Source organism: Orcinus orca, chromosome 17, assembly GCF_937001465.1.
Source record: "Orcinus orca chromosome 17, mOrcOrc1.1, whole genome shotgun sequence".
Lineage (NCBI taxonomy): Eukaryota > Metazoa > Chordata > Mammalia > Artiodactyla > Delphinidae > Orcinus > Orcinus orca.
In genome coordinates this window covers 33,939,814-33,953,835 of record NC_064575.1, presented here as the reverse complement: position 1 = coordinate 33,953,835, position 14,022 = coordinate 33,939,814, and the positions used below count along the sequence as shown (strand labels likewise).

Sequence of the window (14,022 nt, the reverse complement as noted above, 5' to 3'; positions counted from 1 at the left end):
AGTTTCAAAAAGAGATACCACAAATCCCAGCGGGAGACTCCAGCATCATTAGCTGTCTTTCTCCTTTGTTTCCACCTTCCTTTCCTTTTCCTTCTACCCTAGATTGTTCCAGGAAGTGTTTATAGCTCCTTGCAAGACACATTCTAATACTTGCTTTGTCTCACACAAACTTCACAATATGTCCATGTGATAAATAGTGTGGAGGTAAAAGACAATTCATCACAGGCACATCTCCTATGAAAATAAAATTAGAAACTAGCTTCTAAACATGCAGAGAGAAGGGCGTGGTGTCAGGCACTAATTTCCTTGCGAATTCCTCTCCATTTCTAATAGACGTTCTTCTTTACCAAGATCCGTTTTTATTGGTGTCCTGTTCCAGACTGCTCCACTCCGCCCATCCTCATCCTGTAAAATACATTCACACTCTTTTGTGACCCTACTCATTTGACCATTAAATAGTCAATCATAGAACTGTCGGAATTAAATACAGAGTGAAATTAAAATACTGGAGTCACTTGGAGGGTTTAAGCAGCTCCACCAGAAAATACTGGGCATGGATTTAAAAGAGGCTGCGTGGGACTTGCTCTTGTCCAAGTTCTTTCTCAAGAAGTATCTGAAATAAGCCTAAATTCAGAGTTAATCAGACTGGCCTTCTTTCTCAGGTGGACTGGAATTCATTGCTCTTTCCCCTCAACTCCCTGATGTCAGTGGCACTTTCCGGAGAGGAAGTGGACTTCTCTGCCTACTGCAGAAGCGCAGTTCCCCCCGGGCCCACTCCCTGTCTGAATGCCACACTTGAGGCCAGATGCCAGCCTTCCTAGAACATTTGTGGTCTCTTTCAGTTTCCGACCTGCTCAGATTGAGTCCCTGTAGACTCTTCCTTAGCTTGAAACCTGATCTTCCACCCCTTCCCTGACCTTGATGGTTACCTTCCTACTTTAGGCCTCAGGTGCTTTAGCTATAAAATGATATAGTTGCCCTTAATTCTAAAGTCTTCTTTCTAAAGCGCTACAATGTGGTGGCTCCTTGAAAATGTTTCTCTTTGCTGGTTTTAATTTTGTAGAGAATTAAAACCCCAGCCACTCTAAAAGACAGTAAGTTACATTGGATAAGGAAAGTGTGCGTTTGTAGTTAGATTAACAGGGATGGAAGATGACTTAGTATGTTTTAAGATACTCATGATCCGTTCTCATGAGAGTCGGGGGAAGAAGGGGAAGAGAGTTAATAAAATACCAAACGATTGTGACAAATTAAGTTTACCAAGATGTAGCTGATTAGTTACTACTTGAATAAGCCACACAAATCCAATCCAAGTTGTCCTTTATTTTTCTAAGAAGGATCCCAGTGAACTGAGTCCCATGTTCAGTGACTCCGCGTTCAATGGCTTAGTCTTTAAAAACCGTTATGTTGCTGGAAGCAGAAATATTGCCCATCAGTCCTAATTGATGTTTAGCTATCACGCACATTTGAAATACATTTATTACTTTGCCTGATCTCAGTGTAATACATTCCAAAGGGGCAAAGAGCACACGAAAAGTTATGGAGTCTCCATCTTCTACACTGAAGTGTGCAATAAATTACGTATTATTTGGCCATGAAATTCACAAGCCATAGAAACCACGCCATTAGCAATGTATACAGTGGTAAACAGCAGGTAATGAGAATGATATAAAACAAAACAGACTGTGTATGTTGGCACTGCTGCCAATAAAACAATCATTAAATGCATTCATATGCATCTACGCTAGGTAAGCTCTTTAGGGCAATTGCTATGAGTTCTACATACCTGTCAGGATATTATATATAGCCCACTTTCTATGGCGTTTATTCAAAGACGCTGAGAAAGGGTTACTCTGGGTAAATTCAGACCTTTTCTCAATATAGAATTTGGTCAATATGCATTCTGAACAGCAAAATTTCACAGTATTTTCCTACACTAATTGCCACCTCAGCAAATGCAGGATTAAGTATAATGGATTATAAGAAGTTAGAAAGGAAAGATGGAAGACAAGAAGGAAGGCAGAAAAAAGGTGGGTATGGAGTACTTCAACATTTATGTAAAGAGTGGACCTAAAACTAACCTGAGGTTTCCCTGAACTATTAGCATACGCTATAGAAACTTAAATGAAAAAATAAAAAAAACCAAGCAAGGGAAACTCAAAGATTCTTTGTTTTTTCACTTTACTGCATATACACGTCCATCTTAAACAATCTATATGCTTATACCCAATAAGAGAGCATTGTTTTGCAAGGCTATTTGGGTTCTATCAGTATGTAAAGGTCGGACAACTCAACTTTAGCAGAGTTAGCCTTCAGGTGAATAATTGCTTCTTTCAGGTTGCGAGCATTTGAATTTTCCAGAAATGTTTCCCAAAATATGAAAACTAAAAGAAGGGTCCTAGGACAGCGTCCTTTAGAAGTTTTATGTAGTATCAAGGCTTTTGGAGGAAGAGAATCCTTGTCGATTATCAACACAATGATTCCAAGCAGGTCAATTTTTGCTGAGAATATTATATAACAGAACCCACTTCACCTCCATTATACTGACAATGATCTTCCTTACTTCAACCTTGTGCTTCTTAGTAAAGTTGAAAATACTGAGCCAAGAACAGACAGTGACAATGCCAGAGACTCAGATGTACCTATAGGTGCCTTCAGACAACATCAGCCACCCAGGCTAAAGTCCTGGTTTAAAACGTCCCAACATGAATGAATCTCAAAAACCATATGCTGAGCAAGTGAAGCCAGATCAAAAGGGCACCTACTGTATTATTCAACTTACATGAGATTCTAAACTGGGCAAAAGTCATCTCTAAAGATAAAAAACAGATCCGTGGTTGCCTTGGGGTGGGAGATGGGGATACTTTTGCAAAAGCCTAGGAGGAAACTTTCTAGGGTTTTAGAATTGTTATCTATCTTTATGGGGGTGGTAGTTAAACAAATGTATACATTAATTAAAAGTCACTGAACCGTTGACTAAAAATGTCTGCATTTTATTGTATGTAAATGATACCTTAATAAGGTTGATTACAAAATGAACCAAAACCAAAACAAAGCAGAAGAAAAACCTCTCAAGACCTCAAAGGAAATACACTGTTTTCTTCCAGGGTACCAGACTGGAAATGAGGCATTGGTCTTTTCTACCCTCAGATTATCCCTAGGATTATCTAGTCTATTTTAAAGCACTAGAGTCCCCTATCAGGAAAACTCACCCCATGTTTAATTACTTTGATTTCTTCTCTGCCTCTTCTCCCAACACAGTGAAGCCATTCACGGAAGGAAAACCAGCTTTTTCCAACTTTGCATCACCACATATTCTTTCCAAAGCTATTATTTATGGAATGGAATTTGGCTACACTTTGTAAAAATCTAGCTTTTTGAGGCTTACAAATCTTAACAGTTAACCTATTGCCTCCACTGGAATTTGGAAAAAAAATTATTTTGAAAAGGAATAGCTGAGAATTGACATTTTTTTGTGTGTGTGATTTTCTCTTCCCCTAAGAGAGAAGTGAGTAGGAATGAGAAACACATACATAAAGAAAAATAAATTATCTTGCTGCCTTTGCATGGTTATAATTTATAGGAGGCCCTTTTCAACAATAATCTATTATCAGAATCCATAAAACATAATCTCCATGAAGGCCAGGCCAGGATATTTGTCTCTTTTTCAGCAGATTGCAATACAAACCACATTCATGGATATGCTTCTTGATGATCTTTGTAATACTGGAACAGTTGCCCATTTCCTCATGCCTCTTCACCTTAACTTCAACCTGGTTTTTCACTGATGACCTCACATTTCCTTCCCTATCACTTGTTTGTGGGCCTCTTTTCCAACTCCAACTCCAACTCGCATTTCACTCTGGAACCAAAGGAAGACTCACACCTTCCTGCTTTTTAGTGATACCTCAAGGTCATTACCGTATTGTGATCACCCTGAAGAATAGCCAGACAATTGTCATTTCAGAGCCATCTGACAGTTTGTAGCTCTAAAAATTAACTAAGGACCGCATTTGTCAAAAATATCCTAGTTTAAGATTTTGGTAATACAGCAACAGTAATTCCGAAGTCATTTATGACAATCAGTGTGGGAAGCACCCTCCTTCAGGAAGATCCTTTGCCATACAATACTCTTTCCCTGTCGGGTAATAAGGAAGAATGGCCGTGGAAAGTAACCTTTTGTGGAAAGAAATACTTGGCTTTGAGAAGGCTTGAAGTTCATACTTTTTTCTTGAATTAGATTCCCCATTAATTACTTTATCCACAAAGAGGTAATTATCAGAGTTATGTAAGCAATTAAGGAGATGCTACTCCACATTCTTTCAGCTTGTTGACCTTTCTCACTTTATTTCATGTGGCTATCTGAAACATCAGTGATTTACATGCCTTTCTTTTTTTTTTTTTAACAGATTTCTGTGTGTGTGTGTGTCCCCATGATGAAAACATCATTAAAGTAAAATATCATGAATAGACTCTTAAGAAGCAGAGTCTACTTAAAGTCCTGGAAAATATGAAAGCACTAATATTCATGGACAACTCTACACTCTGAAAGTTACTCCAAATGTTGTTGATCTCTCTTTTGTCTAGGAGTTTTTCATATTTTCTACCATGATCATTTGTTAGTTTTATAATTACATAATAAAGGTGTTACATCATACAATCTTTTGTTATCCATTGCAGTTTTAAAACTATTCCTTTCCTTGTCCTCAGCAGATATGTCATAGATTATTAGTACACAAGCAAAGACTTTCAACGTAACAGTACTTTATAGTGAGAAGAACTGTACTGAGCTATCTCTATCCTAAGACAATGCACTAGGAAAGCACTAGGAATTCTTAAGCACTAGGAATACAGAGACGATCAAGGGGCAAGTTCCTTGCCTTCGAGTATACACGATCATTATAGCAAATGCTTAAATAGCACTTAGTATGTAACTCACCACAGCAGACTTATTATCCTCCTTTTTAATAGGTGAGCAGAGGAAGCCACAGGGAAGTCATAGGGTAAAGCCAGAATTTGAACCTAGGTAGACTAGTACACTCTCCACGGCTTTAACTACTACATTAAAATATATATATATATATATAACTCCAAGTATTCCAAAGTTACAAAACACTTATCTACCAAAACTCAAAAAGGAGCACACAAACTTGCATAGAAAATAAACATGTGGGCTTCCCTTGTGGCGCAGTGGTTGAGAGTCTGCCTGCCGATGCAGGGGACACGGGTTCGTGCCCCAGTCTGGGAAGATCCCACATGCCGCAGAGTGGCTAGGCCCGTGAGCCATGGCCGCTGAGCCTGCGCGTCCGGAGCCTGTGCTCCTCAACGGGAGAGGCCGCAACAGTGAGAGGCCCGCGTACCGCAAAGAAGAAAATAAACATGTAAAACTTCATAAATAAACCACAATATAACCTGCTCCACATAATATACTGACTGCAGTGTCCTGGGCCTCTCCCATCCTTAGGTAGCCGGAAATTACAAGAAAATAATACTTTTCACCTTTGGAAGCCACACCATCTCTCATACCAACCAACCAATTACTTCCTTAGAATTGGAAATTAACCTGAATATCATAAAATATATATATATAGCATTAGTGATGTAGAATCTTTGTTTAAAGACAATAACTTCAATAGCAGAGGGAACGTTACCATTGCAGGCTTCCGATAACCTCTATATTTCTCAGATTTCATGCTAAATCATAAAATGCCATATTGTGTCTGAAGCTATTTTTTCAATAGTCCATTTTCTTAAATGGACGAGCAAAGCCGTAAATACTGAGGAACATTTTGGCTCCCAAATCCTAAAGCCATTCTGATTATGCCTGGGTGATCATGGGGACGTCATCGGAACTACCAGAGGACTGGCTGAAATACCAGTGTTCTGGCCAGCTTACAAATTAGAAATTATACAGAATCCAATTTTATTTTTTTGTTAAGTAATTCCTATGAGGCTTTTAGGATGTCAGTGTAAAGTCCTTTCATGTGTAATCTTTATCCATTAGATAGGGAACAATGCCAATCCCCGTCATAAATACTTTCACAACCTGACACTGAAAATCCATTGCAGGGCATAGGACCTGCAAATAGGAGGTGAATCACACACATCTACTCATTCAGACAATCCACAAATATTCATTTTTAAGTGTACTATATGCCAATAATGTACCGGCCTCTCAGATGCTAAACCATGCTAAATGCTGAAACAGACATACTCAGTTCGGGCCCTCCTGGAACTTATTACCTACAGAAGTGCCTTCGTTGTAAATGGTCAGGTCTCAGCCAATGCTATTATCATCAGCAGGTGACCAAAGGATAGAGCTTGCTTCCCTTCAGAGGTACAAAACAGTTCTTACACCTGAATGGGATGCAAAGAATAATCTGACTTCTGTTCACCGGGGCATGAATTGAACTGTCCTTGCAGAAGAGATAACAGATGGTGTGAACCCCAGATCCTGGAAACGGGCCAGGCACACGATAAGTGTTCAGCTTTCAAAAACAAATGAACAATCACTTCCTCTCCTAGATCTTTACACCCTTCCTCTGTTGGCTACTTTCTCTCAGCTTATAAACATCCTCAAATATACCCACTTAAAAAAACTCTCAGACCTATGATTCTTTGGATATTCTTGTGGATAACCTAAGTCTCTACCATGCCTTCAAACACCTGTCCTCCCAAAAGCCCACATCTGTGCCTTGGGCCCAGACCTATCTACCAGGCCCCTCTAAAGCACTGAAGATGAAGGAAGATCCTCTCGCCACCCCCAATCCCTTTCTACTGTGCTCTGTATCTCTCAAAAAGATGCAGCTGTAAACTGTCACCCACGCTTGCTGCCCTCCCTTTTCTAACTGGTCACCAGGCCTCACCCATTCTCTCTCAGATCTGCAAAACCCGGTCCCACCTTTTATAACTTAAGTGGGACCCTTAGATTACAATTCACCCTGCACCCAATCAACTGCCTTCCACATGGAGGTCCAAGTGAGCCTCTAAACCAGAATTCCATTTCACTGTTCTTTGGTGTTTCCCGCAGCCTTCAGGATAAACATCCAAACTTCTGACAGGACAAACAAGGCGCCTTTCTGTTGGGCCCCACTAAGTTTTCAGTATCGACTCTCATTTCTTTCCCAAACCCTGAGTTCCAGTCCTGTACATTAGTTTTGCCATATTTTCTTACATTTCTCAAACTTCAACACACACTGCTCTCTCCTGCCACCCCAGGAGCTTCTACATATCCTTAGAAAGGACGGCACTTCCTCCAAGAATCCTACCCTGAACTTTCCCTTCCAAGTTTCTGTGCTCTGAAAAGGGGAAAGATGGCGGGGAGGGATACATTAGGAGTTTGGCATTAACATATACACACGACTATATATAAAATAATCAACAAGGACCTACTGCATAGCACGGGGACCTCTACTCCATATCCTGTAACAAAGTGTATGGGAAAAGAATCTGAAAAGGAATGGATATATGTATAACTGAATCACTTTACTGTACACCTGAAACTAACACAATATTGTAAATCAACTATCCTCCAATATAGAATAAAAATTAAATCAAAGAAAAAAGAGATTCTGTGCTCTGTAGCAGCAGAACTCACTTCTTCCAGAGCACTGACTCCTGTGCTTGTGTTTACTTGCTGCCCAGTAGAAGGGAAGATTACCTAGGGCAGAAGCATCGTCTCCAGCAGCCCTTGGTTCTGACAACTCATTCAAGTGCCAGGATACTTTACACACATAACCTGCTTAATTAATTCTAAGAACCCACAGAAAGAGTGGTTTTTAATGTCATTTTACAAGTGTGGGGATTGTGCAAAAGAAACCTGTCCAGGCCACAGAGAGCATAAGCCCTGGAATTCAAACCCTAAGCTGCCTTGACACCGGTGCTCTTTCCACTATATATGATACACCTATTGGAAAAAATTTTTTTTTCCTGAGCCCTGTTTGAATGGAAACGAAATGAAGCTGGGATATATCCACTTCCTAACCGCTTTGGTGTGTACCAGGCAAAGTCATTCAACAGACCAGGTAACATCTGTGCAACAATTAACGATACTCCAAACTGTGCTAAGTGTTCTACTTTGTAGAGTCTAGAAGCATTAACACAGTGCATCCTTGTAACCGCCACGGAGGCTGGGTCCTGTTAAGCCCATGCTACAGATGAGAACACTGAGACCTTGAAGCCTTAAGGCACCCGGCCGGGGTCACCGAGCTGGCAGGAGTCCTAGGCCACACGCCCCGTCTAGTGCACGCACATCCGGGCACTAGGCATCGGGTCTAGTGCCCACCCTCCACCTTTAACCATTTAATACCCCGCTTCTCAGCGCCCACACGAGGGCCCCTGGAAGCGGGAAGTACAAACCTGTCTCGACAAGCCGTGGCTGGAAGAAGCTCTGGATACAGATCAGGGGCAGAGGGTGCTCAGGAGTGGCGCCCAGTCTACCCCGCGGAGGCGGTCGGCGTTAAGTCCAGCAGGCCCTCCCTCAGGGAAGCCCGCACGGAGGGCAGAGGCACCGAGTCCTGCAGCGCGCACAGGGCCCCAGAGCGCGAGAAGGAGTCGGCCGTGCTGTCCGGGCGCAGCTTCACCGAGTGTTCATGGCCTGAGCGCGGCCTCGGGGACGCTGGCTGCAGACAGGATGCCCACACCCTCCTGTGGGTCCCGGCTCGCCTCCCGGCCCCTCGGGCGCCCACCGCCCGGCGGCTGCGGCCCGAAGACATAGAGCCACGGGCCCCAGCTAGGCCGGGCCCTCCATGCCGCGCTCCGGAGCCCACGCGCGGCCTGGTGTTGGCGCGGGCATCAACTGCCTCCCGAGCCGCGGGGCTGCGGTTTAAGCCTCCGGGCGGGCCCGTGGGGGCGGGGCTCGAAGACTTCCGCGCGCTCGCCGTGCGTCCGCACGCAGACCCGCCTCCCATGACGACGCGGCCTGAGGAGCGGTGTCGGCAGCTTCGAGACTACGGCAGCGCAAAAGGTAGGAGGTGTGGAGAATTTGGGGTTTCCAAAAAGCGTTTGCTGACTGATCCAAACAAAAGTGAGACATGGTTGTATCAGCGCATTTTAAAAGTAGTTAAACTCCCGCAAAGTGTCTGTGCTCGCCCCGCCCAGGAGAGAGCGTGAACTCCTTGAGGAACGCAGGAAAGGCTGAGTGAACGTCTGCCTGTGGTCCCTTACCTGGTGCACGGGTGTGTGAATTTCTGCGGAGAGCTCTTAATTTCTGTCGTTTCTGCTGGCTTGACACGGTGGTTGGCAAACGGTGACGTGTTCCGTGCATTCAGGACATGATCGTGGTTCCTAGTAATCACTTTGTTTTGTACTGACACCTCCACAGAGAATTTACTACTGAATATCCACTTTAGAGAAGAGAAAGTGAGGCGTAGGAAGTGAAGTGACTGAGTAAGAGGAAGGACTCAGACAATTGGTGTTAGTAAATTAACCCTGCAAGGAGGCCGTTAGCCTGCGGTGGCTCTAGCGATGCGGCCGCCTACTTAAACCAACCCAAATCTAAGCCTGTCAGCGCCTCAGGGTGACGAACACCGCTGAGGACACCCAGTCACAAACCACCAACTAGGCGTTAAAGCCATAGCAAATCACTCGTTTCCTTGCTTTGCTTCTGCCCTTTTAAAATAAACATCTCTGCAGCTCCTGTGGCTGGAGTGCTCCTCACCTCTTCCGCTTTGTGGTGCGTGAATTGAATCTATTTTTGCGCACATAAAGTGTTAAAATTTTAAATATGCCTCAGTTTGTCTTCTAGGATTGGCCGTAGAAGTTGGATTTGTGTCCAGTTTCTAGAGCAGTGGTCGTCCTCTGGTCAGGCCTTAGGCGTTACGTGTACAACGTTCCTCTTCTACCACCACCTTCTGGATGCCTCCACCCACTACCAGCTCCCACGCATCAGTTCCCCTAGATGTGGTCAGCAATGGCTTTTACATGCAGCGTGCTCACATTATAACATCGCAGACACTCCTCCGTCCTCCAGCCAGTGTGTGAAGTGAAACATTACCATTCCTGTTGAAGAGTCTCTGGTGTGACCACTTTCCCAAACACAGCCACTCCCCAGCTGACCCTGGGTAACCACTCTTCTGAACTTGATCTCCGTCAGTGGCATGGATGTCTTTCTATGTAGGCTACATGTTTAAGTATTCTTAAACTGCATATCGTATTTTATTTTGTTTTCTCTTGTTACTTGCTTTATTTAGCGTTATCTTTGCTAGGTTCATCCATGCTGACACGTAAAGATCTGTCTAGTTCATGTACTTTCCTCGCTACGTAGGATTCCCATGTAGGGAAATCCAATAATTTATATGTGCATTTTCCTGTTGATGGACATTTAAATTGTTTCGAATTTTAAGTATGATTTCTTTTTAAAAAAATTTTTATATCCTTTTTAAAGGTTACTTTACATTTACAGTTATTACAAAATATTGGCTATATTCCCTGTGTTGTACAATACATCCTTGAGCCTGTCGTACACCCAGTAGTTTACATCTCTCACTTCCCCACCCCTGTATTGCCCCCTCCTCCCCCTCCACACTGGCAACCATTAGTTTGTTCTCTATATCAGGGACTCTCCTTTTTTGTTATATTCGTTCAATTGTTGTATGTTTTAGATTCCATTTATAGGTGATATCCTACAGTGTTTCAGAGTTCAAGACTCTCACGACAGAAGCCAAAAGGTAAGAGCCATTTTACATTGATAAAAAGCATTTTAACTATGTAGAAGCAGAAAATGAAAAGAATGAACTTTGCATTACATTTAATAAAAGCTTAGGGAGATCTTTGTGGTATATTAGTGAACTTATTTGTGGAAATTTAGCCATGTACATTGTGTTGGAGAGGCACCAAGAGTTCAAGAACTCTCACAATTTGAGTACACAATTGCCTTACTTGTAGGCATGGTGGCATCCATTTACATAACAATGATTTGGAGGATGTTGTGTTAGTCAGCTCTTGCTGTGATAATGCTTTGGAACAAATCGACCCAAAACTCAGTTCCATAAACAAGAATTTATTTTTCTTGGACCTATTGGCTAGCTGCAGTGGCTCTCTTTTAGACCTCTAGATGGCTGGTTTTGCTCCGTGTTTTGGGTCAGTTTGAGGTCTGTAACACACATCTTCCTCTGGAGCCCAACTGTGAGGCCGCAGCTCCCAGGCCCTGTCTTCTCACAAAGTTCACTGAAACATAAGAGGTGAGCCCAACTGCACAAGCCCATTTAAGGCCTCTGCTGCTCATTGAAGGCCATCATGTCTGCTCACACTTCATTGGCCAAAACATGTCACAGATCTAAGCTGTATTTAGAATATGTGTATTTGTTTAAAGTTGGGTGCCCTCACAGAAGAATATTGCATTTTGGACAGTGTTACCTTAGCATTTTCATTGGCATTTGCAAACGTGATAAACGCCGTGTGCACTTTTTCACCTTTGAGAACTTTCTGAAATTGTGGGACCATTTCTATTGGAAAAGAGGAAGGTACACTTTAGAACTCAACTCTAGTTATGGCATTGTTGGGAGAAGAATTACTGAGATAAGGTCAATACAAGTGAAAGATTTGGGATCACATATTCATCATTAACATTAGCATTCTACAGAACATTCCTGGAGAATTGTGATGCTTGCTTTATGTGATTTCTATCATAAATCATTAGAATTTGACCAAGACACTTCAGTGAAACATACATCATACAGCACATCGCATTTTAGTTTTTCCCACCACTCCACAACTTATCATCAATACTTCACCATAACTCAGAAACAGAAAAAGAAACTGAGTGAGTTCATTGTTAGCAGACGGGCTTCACAAGCAATACTAGTGGAAGTTCTTCAAATGATAGCAGACAGTAACTCAAGCCATAAAAACAAAACAAAGAATGCTGACTAGAGCAGTTGTGTAGGGAATCATAAAAGATACTGTAATTTCAAATTTCTTCTCCTTTCTTCTCTTAACTAATTTAAAAAGTAAGCGCCTAAACAATATGACTATATTTGGATTGTTCTCTATATAACATAAAAAAATCATATATTTGATGATATGGCACAACGAAGGCAGTGAGAACAAAGCTGTGTTAGGATAAAAATGACAGTAGATCATAAGCTGAATCCACAGGAAGAAAGGAAGAGAACCAGAAATGGTAAATAGATTAACCCGACAAACTCAAAAATATTTATTTGCTCAACTTTCTTCTCTAAGCTCTTTGAAAAAATAAGCTTGTGAGAAGTAATTATTATAATAATATGTTGTTAAGTATGTAACATATATAAATGTAATAAAAACAAAAAAGAGGGGAAGGCATACAGCTCTATAAAAGTACAGTTTCTGTTTCTATCTGGAATGAACCTAGCAAAAATCTGAAGAGATTCTGAGATGTATTACATAAGCCCTAGTGCAGCCATTACTCAAACAATGTGGTTAAAAATCATTAAAGGAATTACATGTTACAGTAGAAAATATCTACTTACTATAAAAGGAAAATGGAGGAACAATAACAAAAAAGCAGAAACATGAGACATGTAGAAAACCAAAGGTAGAATGATAGACATAAATAAATCCTACCATATCAATAATAAAAACTAAATGTAAATGAATTAAACAATACAATCAAAAGGCAGATATTGTCGAACTGGGTATTAAAAAATGTTTACTATAGGAGACACTGCTTGGATTCAAAAGTCTAATGTGTACAAAGTAAAAGGAAGAAAAAATATATATCATGCAAATAGCAACCATAAGCATTGCTGAAGTGGCTATACTAATACCAGAAAAAATAGACTTTAAAACAAACAAAAAAGTTACTAGATATGAAAAGGGACATTTTATGATAAAGAAAGGGAAGATACAAAAATCTTTACCCTATTTGCCCTGAATAAGGTAAAACCAAAATACACGAAGAAGAAAATACCAAAATCCATGAAGAATTGAAGGAAGAAATAGATAATTGCACAACATTAGGTAGAGGCTTCAGTACTCCACAGTCAATAATGGATAGAACAGTTAGGCAGAAGATCAACAACGATATAGAAGACTTGGACAAGACTATGAATTAACAAGACCTAATAAATGTTTACAGAACACTCAACCAAACAGTAAAATACTCATCCTGCTCAACCACATGTGAAACGTTTTCCAGCATAGATGACATGCTAGGCTGTAAGAGAAGAGATTGAAACGCACATACATTGCTGGTGGGAATGTAAAATGGTGCGGCCATTTTACAAAACAGCTTGAGAGTTCCTGCAAGTGTTAAACATAGAGTTACCCTATGACCCAGCAGTTCCACTACTAAATATATACCTAAGAGAAATAAAAACTTATGTCTGCACAAAAGCTTGTACCTGAATGTTCATAGAAGCATATTTCTAAAAAGAAAAGGTGGAAGTAATTCAAATGACAACTGGATAAATGAATAAACAAAATGTGGAATATCCATACAATAGAATAGCATTCAGCTATAGAAAGGAACGATCTACTGATCCATGTTACAACATAGATGAACCATGATAGCATTATGTAAAGTAAAAGCAGCCACTCACAAAAGATCACATATTGTACGGCCCCATTTATATGAAATGCCCAGAATAGCAAATCTGTAGAGACAGGAAGTAGATGAGTGGTTGCCTAGGGCTGAGAGGGTTGAGGAGATTGAAAAAATCTTGTTAATGTGTAATGGGTTTTTTGTGGGGGGACAGAAATCTAAAATTGGATTGTTGTGATGCTTACCCAAGTCTTTTAGTGGTTACACTCAGAACCACTGAATTGTATACATTAAAGTGTTGAAATTATGGTATTTAAATTACATCCCAATAAAGCTGTTAAAATTATGACAATTTTATATTTATAAATTTGAAAATTCATCGAAAATGACAAATTCTTTAAAAATGCAAGCTAACAAGACTAACGCAAGAAAGAAAACATATCTCAAAAACCTATATCTACTGCAAAAGTTGTTTGTATAATTAAATACCTTTACAGAAAATGATTTCCAGGGATAAATGGCTTTCCAAGTAAATTCTTCCAAATATTTAGGGAAGAAAT

General features: G+C 40.9%; 1 protein-coding gene across 1 annotated transcript in view; it reads left to right on the top strand.

Annotated features, from left to right (window-relative positions):
- Positions 1-4,644, top strand: part of LOC125961818 (metabotropic glutamate receptor 7-like) — a 411,772-nt gene extending 407,128 nt beyond the window's left edge. Inside the window, exon 5 of the transcript XR_007472838.1 lies at positions 4,410-4,644. The gene's annotated coding sequence lies outside the window, so the exon portion shown is untranslated. The remainder of the gene's footprint in view (positions 1-4,409) is intronic.
- Positions 4,645-14,022: the final 9,378 nt, after the last annotated feature.